Here is a 12,346-nt window from a genome sequence, read left to right on the forward strand (position 1 = left end):
CCTCGGGTTTCTGTTTTTCCCATCCATGGTTCAATCTCTCCTACAATTGAGAGAACTAGAGGTACGAGATTGCAAGAAGATGGAGGCGATCATTATAGAGGATGAAGGGTCAAGAATAGAAACATCAAAAACTCTAGTATTCTCGATGTTAACCAATTTATGGGTTGCAGGTTTGGAAAGTTTGACTTGCTTCTCTCGCAGAAAGCGTAAGATTGATTTTTTTTTCTGGATTAATCATTAAAAATCGTCTTAGATTAATTCATCCCTGCGATGCAAAAGATGGCATTCCTTTCATCTAATTAAAAATCGATGACAGGTTCACGTGAAGCTTGGAATGAGGATCGTCTCAAATCACGCTACACTACTCTCTTCAATCAAGAGGTACGTAACAAATGCTACGTCAAAATCTTACATATAACAAAAATCCAATGATTGCATCAATTTTATGTGCATAGCAATTCACGAGTTTACATGTTGTGCATTTCAAGTTGCCACATAGCGTTACAAATAATTGGCAAGTTTAAATTCACATCAATAAGAGTTGGATCAATCACATCAAAGTATTAAGACATTGTAACAGATGATATATTCATATAGATAATTGTTATGCCGGCCAGCAAAATAAGTAAAACTAACAAATAGTTATATTGGAGACGAAGCATGATCGCCAAAGCCCACTTTGGTTAAAATTGATTGCGTTCCACATAATCACAGCACCATAAAAAGCTGGATAAGCCAAAGTAGAGTTACTCTTCAAATTGTGATTTTGAATTGAAATGAAGAATATATAGTAGAGTCACTATACATACAAAAGTTGGATAATTAATCTTCAATGAGCTCAATTGTCAACTCTCAAATTATGTGGTTAAATTCACTCCTGGTAACTATATAGTAAAAGATTTTGTGATATAGCAATGTTCATTGGAGAACACTTTATTTTTGTTAATTTTGCTATAAAATTTATGTATATTAAGTTCGTATCAAATCGTGTCATTTATGGATTTCTCAAATAATCATTTGCAAACAAGTTAATTCATATTGTAAATTGCCAGCCTTTCAATTCTTATGTTTTTAGCTACATCCTCACGCAAAAGAAATGTCATTTTGGTTGAGACTTTCTTTCCGTAAAGGGATGTGGGACGTTCACGCAGTGCTTACTTCAAGCTCTACTTACTTCATACTTTGTTTACTTCTCTTCTTTCCCTCATCGCACTCGATCAACGGTATACCTTATACAATCTAGTAACCCTTTAGTCCAGGTCGGTATTGTTGTCCAATCCATGCTTTGTGTTGTAAGCTTTTTCCAACTCGATTTCTTTGGCTAGCATTCCTCTTCTTCTTTCTTTCCTTTTCATGGGCAGGAACGAGTGACAAAACAGAACATGCTACTCTCTTGATATCCGAGGTTTCCCACGTGCACCGGATCTCCTACCATTGTTATTGCAAGCATCTCATACATGCTATCTATGAACCATGAGTGGTCATTTACAAGAAATCAATATTCTATATTTTCAAAAAACATAGGGAAATATAGCTTAAAAATACAATAATATCCCAAATTATACGTGTATTTTTCACACGTATTTTTATACCTTTAATGCTTCAAACATGTACAAAAATGTACCACAACATAGAGCATTTCAATATGAACACGTCGGTACCAAGAACGCGCCGATCGGACCTCATACGCATATTTAATTTAAGGCAAAACAGGAAATTTACGTGCTAAAAAAAATCGCGAAATTGTCAGCCAGTTGCAAAAGAGGAATATTCTCGCGTGAGGGAGGGCAGAACCAAAAAATCACTACAGCCGCTCGCACGCGCCCACACTGCTGACCCTGCACATAATCTTTGGCGCATGGCTTGCACGCGCCTACAATTTTTATCTAACAATTGGATCATCCAACACGGTAACAAAGCAATGAATCTTCAAAGGAAAATTCAATCAATTAAGTATATTGAGTTCTTTCAAGTGTAAAATGATATAAATAAGTTTTGTTCGTTTTGTCCCAAGCAATCCCTTCTTCATTGTTTTATTTTTTGACTTTTTCAATTTTTTTAGAGTGATATAATATTGAATAAAAATGATTGATATTGACTTTAACCGGAAGTTATGATGTCCCCGACATATTTCAGGTATATTTTGGAGAAATTAAAGATTGTTACTTAATAAATTGTAATATTATTTATATCGCACATGTTTAATTTGAGTAAATTAATAGAAACCTAACAGGCTAACTAACGTAGTATGGGGAATAATACACTAATTTTGAAGTTAAACTTGTCCAAAATGAAACATTGAAACTACTTCTAGTAAAACAAAAAAGGAAATTTACTAATATGGACAAATCAAACAAATTTGAGGAATATCGTCCTTTTTGTTTTCAAATATTTCATGTTGTCTTTTGAAGTGTCCTTAAAAAATATGGAGAGACTAATAATATGTCAAAACATAAACAGAAAAGCTTTGGTATGTCCTTTGCAAGATGAGGATACGGCCACAATGGATAGACCAAGATTGTTAGGACCACCGCTTCTTCCATTTGTATTCATGAACTTTTCAAACTAACATAATCACTAATTTCTTGAGCAATACCGCAGGTTGCGTTTCCTAGCTTGGAGACATTACGCATCTGGTTTATGGATAGTATTGATATAATATGGGACAATCAAGTTGCTGCGGAATCTTTCCGCAAACTAAAGTCACTCAATGTTTATGGATGCAACAAGCTAGCGAACATTGTTCCTTCTTACATTCTTGGACAGCTCAAGAGTTTGGAAAGTTTGGAGGTAGCATCATGTGATTCGCTTGAAGTTGTTTTCAAACTGCAGCCATTGAGTCCTCTAGATGGATATCCCATTGCTCGTTTCCCATTAAAAACATTGAATTTAGAGAGATTATCAAAGCTAAAGCTTGTATGGGATAAGGAACTTCACAATCAAGTCAAATTTCAGTGTCTCCATTCTGTTACCGTTTCCAGATGCGAGAGCCTCACCTCTCTGTTTCCAACCTCAGTAGCTAGGGATCTAATGCAACTTGAGGAGTTGAAGATCAATGAATGTGGTGGCATTGTGGAACTCATTGAGAAGGACGGACTAGATCCCAGGGATGTGTTCCCTAAGTTAGCCTCCCTCAAGCTTAAGCGTCTACCAGAGTTGAAGTGCATGTACACAGGAACACATGCTTTACGTTGGCCGGCATTGAAGATCTTGAAGGTGGATGGCTGTAGCAAAGTGGAGATACTTGCTTCGCAACTTGAGAATGAGATGCCACCTCATAAACAACCTCTCTTCTTGATAGAAAAGGTACGACCCAAGATTTTTTTATTAATTAATTTCTTGCTGCTTCGCCGGCAAATTGCGATTGTGATTACAATTGAGTGCAAACGGGAATGTAGGGATTTACTTGAGTGCAAACGTGGGTACAACAAGTCAAATGTAAAAGATCCGTGATAATGTCTATTGCATGGGGTGCATTTCCTTCCGTCGAATTGCATGAGACTCAACATCTTAAAATGCAGGACTTATACCACAATACACGAACACTCTTTTAACTAAGCTGGTTTTAGATTCTGATTTGACTAATTTCTCAGGGCGCATTCTCAAATCTGCAAGAGTTAAAATTGGATTTATATGGACGGATGGAGTTATGGCATGGGCATTCTCATGACAGAGAATTCTTTGGCAAGGTTAGAGTTCTCAAGCTTCATCATTTATCGAAGGAATCTGCAATGTCCACATGTCATCTTGTTCGGAGTTTAACCAACTTGCAAGAGCTGGTTGTACGCAATTCTGATATAGAAGAGCTGAGCGACATTGTGGAAGCCAAAGAAGGCCCGAGGCACGAGCTAAAAGTAATACCCCCATTTTCCAGATTTTTTCAACATATCAAGACTCTAGATGTGTCATTTTGTGATGGGTTATCAAAGATGTTCACACCAACAATAGCTGGAAATTTGGTGGAACTCACGAAATTGAGGATAAGTAAATGCAAAATGTTGACAGAAGTCATTTGTGAAGATGGAGGTGAGGAGGGGCTTGTGGTGGTTTTCAATCAATTTAAGTATATGGAGCTTGATGGGTTGACGGGGCTGAGATGTTTCAGCTCAAGTAAATGCACTTTGATGTTCCCACTCTTGGAAGATGTCATTGTGAGTGGATGTCCCAGCATGAAGTTCTTCTCTGAGGGACCAATAAATACACCAAAGTTGGAGAGAGTACAAGCATCAACAGAAGCGTGGCTTTGGGAGGAAAACCTCAACATCACCATCCAAAATATGTTTAAAGAAATGGTATGCATCGGTTATCAAATTTTGTTCGATTAGATGGTCTTGTTGCGTTTTGCTAACTAGAAGTTTACATTTAATGATGCTTTTTCTAATAGGCTACGGTTGCGGGAGTAAAGTCGATGCAACTGTCTGAGTTCCCTGAGCTAATTGAAAAATGGCACGGCAAACTTATTCCCATCAAGCCCTCTTGGCAATTAGAATCACTGATGGTGGATAAGTGTCCATCATTTACTAACGCTATTCCATCCAGATTGATACCTGTTTTAAACGAAGTGCAGAGATTGCAAGTGTGCGATTGCGAGTCGCTAGAAGAAGTTTTCAATCTTGAAGGGCTGGAGGCTGTGCGAAGCACTCAGTTGCTGCCTTTCTTAGAATATCTAAACTTGGTCAATCTACCAAAGTTGTGGCGACTATGGAACAACCATCTTCAAGGGACGCTGCGCTTCGATATGATTAGTTTTCTCACCCTTTATAAATGCAGCAACTTGAGACATGCTTTCACTCCATCGATGGCTCGGTGTGTTGTCAATCTATTGCTGATGGAAATAAGGGAGTGTGGTCAAATGGAAGGAGTGATTGCAGAGGAAGAAGGGCAGGGAAGCGCAGTGGAGAAGATTACGTTCCCGAATCTTCATTGGATGAAGCTGGAATGTTTGCCCAATATGACTAGTTTTCTCTCGGGGAAGAATCATCGGCTGGAATGCCCCAAATTAAAAGAGCTGAGCATCGCCGATTGTCCCAAGATGAGAAGTTTAACTAGGCAACCTTTGATGGAGATAGACCACCGCACTCCTTCACTTTTTACTTCGCAGGTCGGTCTTCACTTTCTTTATCGAATGCTTTTGATGTTTAGATTAAACATCTTGTCAAATGGAAGCACCAATGGAAGTTGCAATGCGACATCCGCTTTTTTTTTTTCATTTGTTTTTGCCTCCGAAATCCCCCACACGCCACACAATGTCATCAATCAAGGATAAGAAATTGGTTACCCATTGCAAATTGATTAAACTTAAATTGTAGATAGGTGCCACCACTAACTAAAACTTCATAATTTTAAACCCGTTGACAAATTGGATAAACTGAAATCTTCCCAATCACTCAAATCAAAGATAAAGAAGCATAAAACTAGTCACCCGATTTTTTGGTAGGGACAAGTGGCAATAGCGTAATTCACGACCAAATGAAAATTCCATATAGGCTCTTAAATGAACAATTCGTAGCAGCTCATACAATCGTTTCATTTTTTTTTTTTTTGTATTAGAATCTATTTTTGCGTAGCATGTTCTATTTGTTCACGAAGACTAGTTGCATTTTCCCGGGGATCCTCGTTAGTGTGAGAAACCCGCCTTCAAAGTTCTTGTCATGCGAAATTTTTAAGAAAATTGCAAAAGTATTCATGTGTTATTTGAGGTCGTCATTTTGTTCTTTGGATCGTAATCCAGTGAAATGTTCTCCTATCTTTTTTGTGCATGAGTATTAATGGGTGGTACCGGCTGTAAGGTAGCTTATTTTGTCGCACCGCTCGCAGCCATAGTCATCAGTCCATTAGAATGAAAGCATCAAGCAACCCCACCTTGATTGTGTCACTAACAAGCTCTAGAATGTTGTGATTTGTGGGAGGAAAGTAAGTTCATAATTCAATGTCATCAAATTTATGGTGTCATTTTTCCAAATATAGCAGGTACAATTTCCTAAGCTTGAGTTGATATTTCTCTCTCACATGGAAAATTTAAGCAAAATATGGACGGACAGTCCTCGAGATACTCTCAATTTTGACCATTTACGGGAAGTGAAGGTTGAGAATTGTAAGAGCCTTGAAAAACTGTTTCCGCATTGGGTGGCTGCAAGTCTAAACCAATTGGAGAAACTTCGAGTGGAGTTTTGTGCAATCAAGGAAATAGTCACAAGTGGGGATAACAATCCACACTCCACTACTGCTCAAGTACTTTTCCCGCAATTGACTTCTCCGGTATTCCATGATATGCCACGACTCGAGAGTTTCTGGCCCGATTTGCCTACTTTGAACCGGCCATTCTTGGAGGAGTTGCGAGTGACACATTGTGACAAACCGAACATGTTTCCTTTGGTGGAAACCATGAACAAGTGGCCTCGGAGAGATGATCATCAGGACATTTCAAACCAAGAAATACACTCTTCATTTGAGAAGGTATGACTACAACTCTTCTCCCTTAGTTTCAACTTTGTTCTTTAAAGCACTTACTAATATTATGTTCATCGTATATTAATCGTATCATGATACTAATATGGTATCCCTTGCCTATCGGTTTGTCAATAATACAAGATATTTCTAATATCATAAGTATACTTTTCGTTTGGGGACACTTATGAGATATTCCATTATCTAAAATTACAAAATAATTGCAGATTTTTTTAAAACATAAGATATTCCTTAACTAATCTAATTAAATATAATGTACTTGGGAAGGTCAGTGAGAACTTGACACATGGTCCTCTCCATTGTTCTCACGTTTCTCACCATTGAACTTTTCTTCTCTTTTCTATTTTGTACAATCTTTAAAAAACATACTCTAATTTCATTTCAGAAATAAAAGCATTGGAACCCTAATTCACCGTATTCTTCTTTATTCTTTAATTCACCCCGTTATGTTCCACGTCCATTGCATACTAACAAAAACTCGCAGCCCCCTTACTTATAGTTTTTAGACAATGTAATGAACCTCATATGTTGTAGTAACACTATGAGTGCATCCCGTGACAGGTTTGCCTTTTACCGCACATTATTTATCGCTGAATCTTGTTGAATTTACTTCTCTTATTGTTTCGGCAATTTCATAGGGCATTTTCACTTTAGAGAGACTTTCATTGGTCGATAAGGATATTCTGATGATACAGAATGGAAAATTTTCTGAGGACATCTTTGGCAAGCCAAAAGCACTAACATTGGCATGTTTTCATGATGAAAATGCCGTCTTTCCTCCCATATCCCTCTTACGTAGATTCCGGAACGTACAAAGCCTTGAGTTCTTTTGTAGTGCTTTTGAAGAATTATTCCCCGATGAAGGGCTTGTTGATGAGGGAAAATGTTTGGTGCTTGAACATTTAAGAGAACTCAAGTTAAGCAAGCTACACAACATAAAGCATGTATGGAGGAAAGACCATTTAGTGTCCAAAATTCTTCAGAGTATTGACAAACTTGAGGTTCGGGAATGTCCTAGTTTGACAACATTATTTCCAACCGAGATATCCTTTCGTAATTTGACTGAGCTAGTGGTGATGAATTCCTCCGGATTGGTACATCTAGGGACAACTTCAGCGATCGCGAGTTTGGTGCATCTAACTAAGATGACGGTAATAGAATGTGAAAGAATAAAAGAAGTAGTAGCAGACGATGAAAACGAAGAAGGAAAAGTGATTTCTTTTGGGAAACTCAGAATTTTGATACTTAAAAATATGCCAAGCCTAGAATGCTTCTCCTCCACCAAAAGTTGCGTCTTGAGGTTTCCATCCTTGTTGAGGATTGAAGTGGAAGAGTGTCCCAAAATGAACATCTTTTCTAAGGGTAAGCTAAGCACGCCAAGACTTGATTATGCATCACTGTTCAGATACCAGTACGGGCCGTGCCCATGGAACTGGGAGTTGTTGGGTGATCTCAATATGGCCATACAAAGGTTATCGGCATAAACAACCAAACGCGCACGGAATAAGTAAGGCCCAATTAATGCAGCCATTCTCATCCTTTGGTTTTTTCTCTCAAAGCACACGCTCTCTCTCTCTCTCTCTCTCTCTTCGAATTCGACCAACGCACGCCTCTCCAGCTCGCCCATGGAGACGATCCAGAACGGACAAGCTACAGAGGAGGCTGCGGCAGCTTGGGACGGCTCTCTTTGCGGATACGACTCACTCCATCGCCTCCTCCGCCACGATCTCAACCCCCAAGTCTTTCAGGTTTTCCCTTCTCCACTGCATCTCTCTCCTCAGTGTCGCTCGATCGATACTGGCTCGCGGAGCAGTATCCGGTCGATTTGAATCCTTGTCGCTGTTGATCCGATTGACTTGGCGTGTATTTCTGGAGTGTTATTCTTCGATTGGATTTTGACCTGAGCTCATTAAGGAAATGAAGTTGATTCCGTGAAATCCACGGGATTAGAAACGACATAGTTTCGTTTTGGGGAAGATGTTCTGGCACTGGTGCTTTTCTGTAAGCTTGATGGTGCTAGCATCTACAGATTTCGAATTGTTGCTGATCAGGAAAGGAAAGGCTTCATGGAGAAGGATTGCTGTAGTAAAATCTTGGAATGAAATACACAAATGATGTGGTCAGATTGTACGATTCTGTTTTGCTCGATTTGTCTCGTCTCTCCACTCGCTTTTCCAATTAAACTTACGCTTTGCTGTTTACGTGAATATTGATGTCATTAGTCAACCTAGGAGAATGTTTGTATCTGCTCTGCATCTTGCGGGTCTGCATATGTAGACATACCATTTACTAGTCGAGTTAAATAGGAGCTGGACTTCCGTCAGAAAGGTGGATCTTAGGAATTCTAGTGGTATTATTCCGTTAGTTTTCACGATTGGAATGGTTGTGGCCTCCCGAATCGTACGACTGAACACAAAAAGAATTACAAGAAGTAAGGATAGACAGCTTAAAAGTCTTAGTATAGAAAGTTGGAGCTGATCGAGTAATTTCTATTCCGAATGAATTTTGAATTGACACAGATCAACTGTCCATGAAAATATTTGTTGAGACAACTGACATGACTGAGCAATTGGTGCCTTCTTCCTAAAATGTCAAAAACTCAAAGCATGTCATTCCGTTGTGATACAATCTTATTTTGTTGTTAAATATTTATGATATTGATTTCAGGAAGTCAGTCGTTTACATATTGGATTGAATTGTGTAAGGACTCTTCAAGTTGATCCTCTGGCGGATTCTGCAAAAGCTCTCTCTTCTGAATGTAACTTTGACATACAGGTGATCCTACTATTTCTGTTTTTGTGGTGCTTACTGGATGTGGCGATTTAAAGGTTGTTGCTAAGAGTCCTGGTCACACTAGTCTGCACTGTTTCATGTGCTTCAATGCCATTTGGTTGGAGTTTGATAAAGACTCACTATAAATGAAATAGGTTCCTCATGTAAAATAGTTTTCTTGATAGTATGAAACTTGTCTTCTCAGCACATTCCTGCTTGGAGCATATGGCGAATCTGAGCGTGTGCATAAGAAATACTTGCTTGTCATCGGTGAGATGACTGAACATCCTGAAAGGACTGAAAAAGCTTTTTGGCGTACTTATCTCTAGGGCAATCAGTTTCAATGCCTCGTGTTCGTTTTGGCAACCATAGCAGACAAAGTTGCTTAACTCCGCCCAACAAACACTCAATTTATGATTGCCTTAATGTAATGTCACCTCAATAGCCTCTGAAGCAAGTTCCTCCAGCATTGCTCAGGCCTGCAAATGAAAGTTCAGGCCAACAATTGTTTGGAAGTTCTCTGAGGGACATGAGCAAAGATCTTCCGATGTGTGCTCCTTGTTCTCTCTGCAAAGGGGCATAGGGAGCTTCTATTTATAACTCGGTAATCTTTCATGCCTGTGGTAGATAAAAGATTCCGGACCGACTACTATTATGTCATTGAGATTCATACATATGGTCCTAACTGGGGAAATATTTGTTTAAGAGTGATGAATTGCAAAGATCTGGTCCAGATGTCCTTTGGCAATATTGAGAACTTATCACTAGGGAGGTCTTGAAGAGCGTAGTCCTAGAAATGAGCTATTCTGAAATCTGTTTTAGCATAGATTCTTGGTTCTGAGTTTTTCTATGAGATGGAAGGTGTGAGAAAGTCTGACTAGCATAGTCTTGTGACATGTTGGGATTCTGTGGAGTTGGCGAGCCAACGGATAGAGTAACGTCCAAAGTTTGATGTCGTCGAACCATTCTAGTTGATTAAACTTGCTATCGTTGAAGCTAAGAAGTACTCTTTACATATTCTTTGTGGCAGTCACTATTTGGTAGTTGTTTGCTCTTATTGAAAAACATTACTGCAGTTCTTGGCAGGATCCTTTGATTTTATTCATTCTGACCAGTTTTGTGGAATTGATCAATTTATTCTGATTTTCTTTCAGGCATTTCGCTTTACGGCAGACAAGGAGTAATTAAGAGAACCACGAGTTGTCAGAGTTGGGCTTATTCAAAACTCTATAGTTCTTCCCACAACTGCTTCCTTTCTGGATCATAAGAGAATGAAAGATGCTGCCGGTGCTTCAGGAGTGAACATCTTATGCTTGCATGTTAGTCACTCCATGAAGCTTGAGCTGTACATTTTTTGGTTTCTCCTTTTGGACTTGAAAGACTGAAATTCAACTACTGAACTAATCTGCAATCTAGGAAGCGTGGATGATGCCATTTGCCTTTTGCACAGGAGAGAAGAGGTGGCGCGAAAACAACTTCATTGTCAATCCTATCCGTGAGAGGGATTGCTGCCGTTGCCAACAGTTCATTGGTCGGGTAGGAACGGAATCATTGTCCAATCTGTTCACATCAGGTGACGGGAAGCCACAGCAAGCCGATTTCGGGCACTTTTATGGATCCAGTCACTTTTCAGCTCCAATCTTCGTGCACACGCCTCTACAGAGATGGATCGGTGGTCTAAGACATGGATTTGAACCTCTGTAGGCAGCTGAAAGACAAGTGGGGGCTCGGGATGATTGCTGAGTACGAGCTCTATGCGGATATGCTCGCTCGGTATCTGATCCCTTGCTGCATAAGAAGTCCTCTTAAGTTCTTGATTTACAACACTATACACTCAGGGTTGACATTATCTGATCGTCGTTCATGTTCAATCAACGTGTTTCCATGAAATCCAAGGACACAATAGTTCAATCAAAATTTATAGCTCAATCATCGTGCCTCCTCAAATCTTGCGTGAGAAACCAATGAATAGCATCTTGAATAGCATCTTTTTGTCATTTCAACAGCATATTTACGTTCTTATTAAAACGAGAGGGCGAGGGTTGGGACGCTATGAGGAAAATGAGCTTATGAAAAGTCTATATCGAAGGTTAAGATGAAAGCAAAATGGAAATGCCTCCCAAGGTGCCTGAAATGCTGGCTAATGCATGGACATTGCTTTAAAAAAAAAAATCCCCGTACTTTTACAAGTTCTTTAATCAAATTCGTTCAACACCAAATTCAACTAGTGGGGCAATAGGTCGAAACGATTTTGTGACGTGAATAAAATTTGTCCAATGAGAACGTCCACTTGGGCATTAGCATTGGCTAAATTTTAGAAAAACATGAATGAGTATAAATACAAGTGGGACTGCAGGGAATGGGAGGGTGAGCTCAATGCAACCATACAAAGGTTATCAGCATAAAATTGGTGAGCTCCAATTAATTCCATTCATATCCTGACGCGTGAATCATAATAAGTTCTAAACTCTTTTATCTTGTTAAGCTTGTCTAGTCATTGACAAATGGAAGCAACTGCTGCAGAGTCGGAGGTTGAGATGAGGAAGATTTTTATCCAAGTAAGTGATTCTATTTCCAATTTCCCTCTTTCTCATTGACTGACAGTTTTGAAAAAGAAGACGGAGCTGCCGATAAGAACTGAAGATCAGGGGTGGAATAGTCTCTTCACCTAAAACAAGTTACATAACCCTCCCATAAAGTATTGCTGTATATGGTAAAGTGCTAATTCGCATTAGCTAATAACCAAATAAAATTAGGCATAAATGACTCTTAAAATGATAACCGATTTCTAATTGATTGACCATTAGTGTGCCGAATAAGAAAATCCTCTATCGAAGCATCCCATTTGGTTTCTTTTTCCTTTCCTTCGACTCTCTTAACGTTTGATATCCATTGTTTTCTTTTCGTTTCTTTTCTTTTTTTATTGTGAGAAATTGCATAAAAAAATCTTGACATTTAGCTTAATGTACAATCAAGCTCTAAAATTTGAAAAAGTGCGATTAAGTCATAAACAATTTAGGTGTGTCAAATCCTTCCTAATGACCACTCAACGAGATTTGCTGACGTCGCGTGCATCAATTTTCTAATAGGTATTTAGTGACCGATA

General features: G+C 38.9%; 1 protein-coding gene and 1 long non-coding RNA gene across 2 annotated transcripts in view; both read left to right on the plus strand.

Moving 5' to 3' along the window:
- Positions 1-10,502, plus strand: part of LOC115730424 — a 94,481-nt gene extending 83,979 nt beyond the window's left edge. Inside the window, exon 3 of the long non-coding RNA XR_007198495.1 lies at positions 10,395-10,502. This is a non-coding gene — a long non-coding RNA (uncharacterized LOC115730424). The remainder of the gene's footprint in view (positions 1-10,394) is intronic.
- The window catches only part of LOC125315325, a 213,988-nt gene that overhangs the window by 97,479 nt on the left and 104,163 nt on the right, over positions 1-12,346 (plus strand). The window lies entirely within an intron of this gene.

The sequence above is a fragment of the Rhodamnia argentea genome, chromosome 5 (assembly GCF_020921035.1).
Source record: "Rhodamnia argentea isolate NSW1041297 chromosome 5, ASM2092103v1, whole genome shotgun sequence".
NCBI lineage: Eukaryota > Viridiplantae > Streptophyta > Magnoliopsida > Myrtales > Myrtaceae > Rhodamnia > Rhodamnia argentea.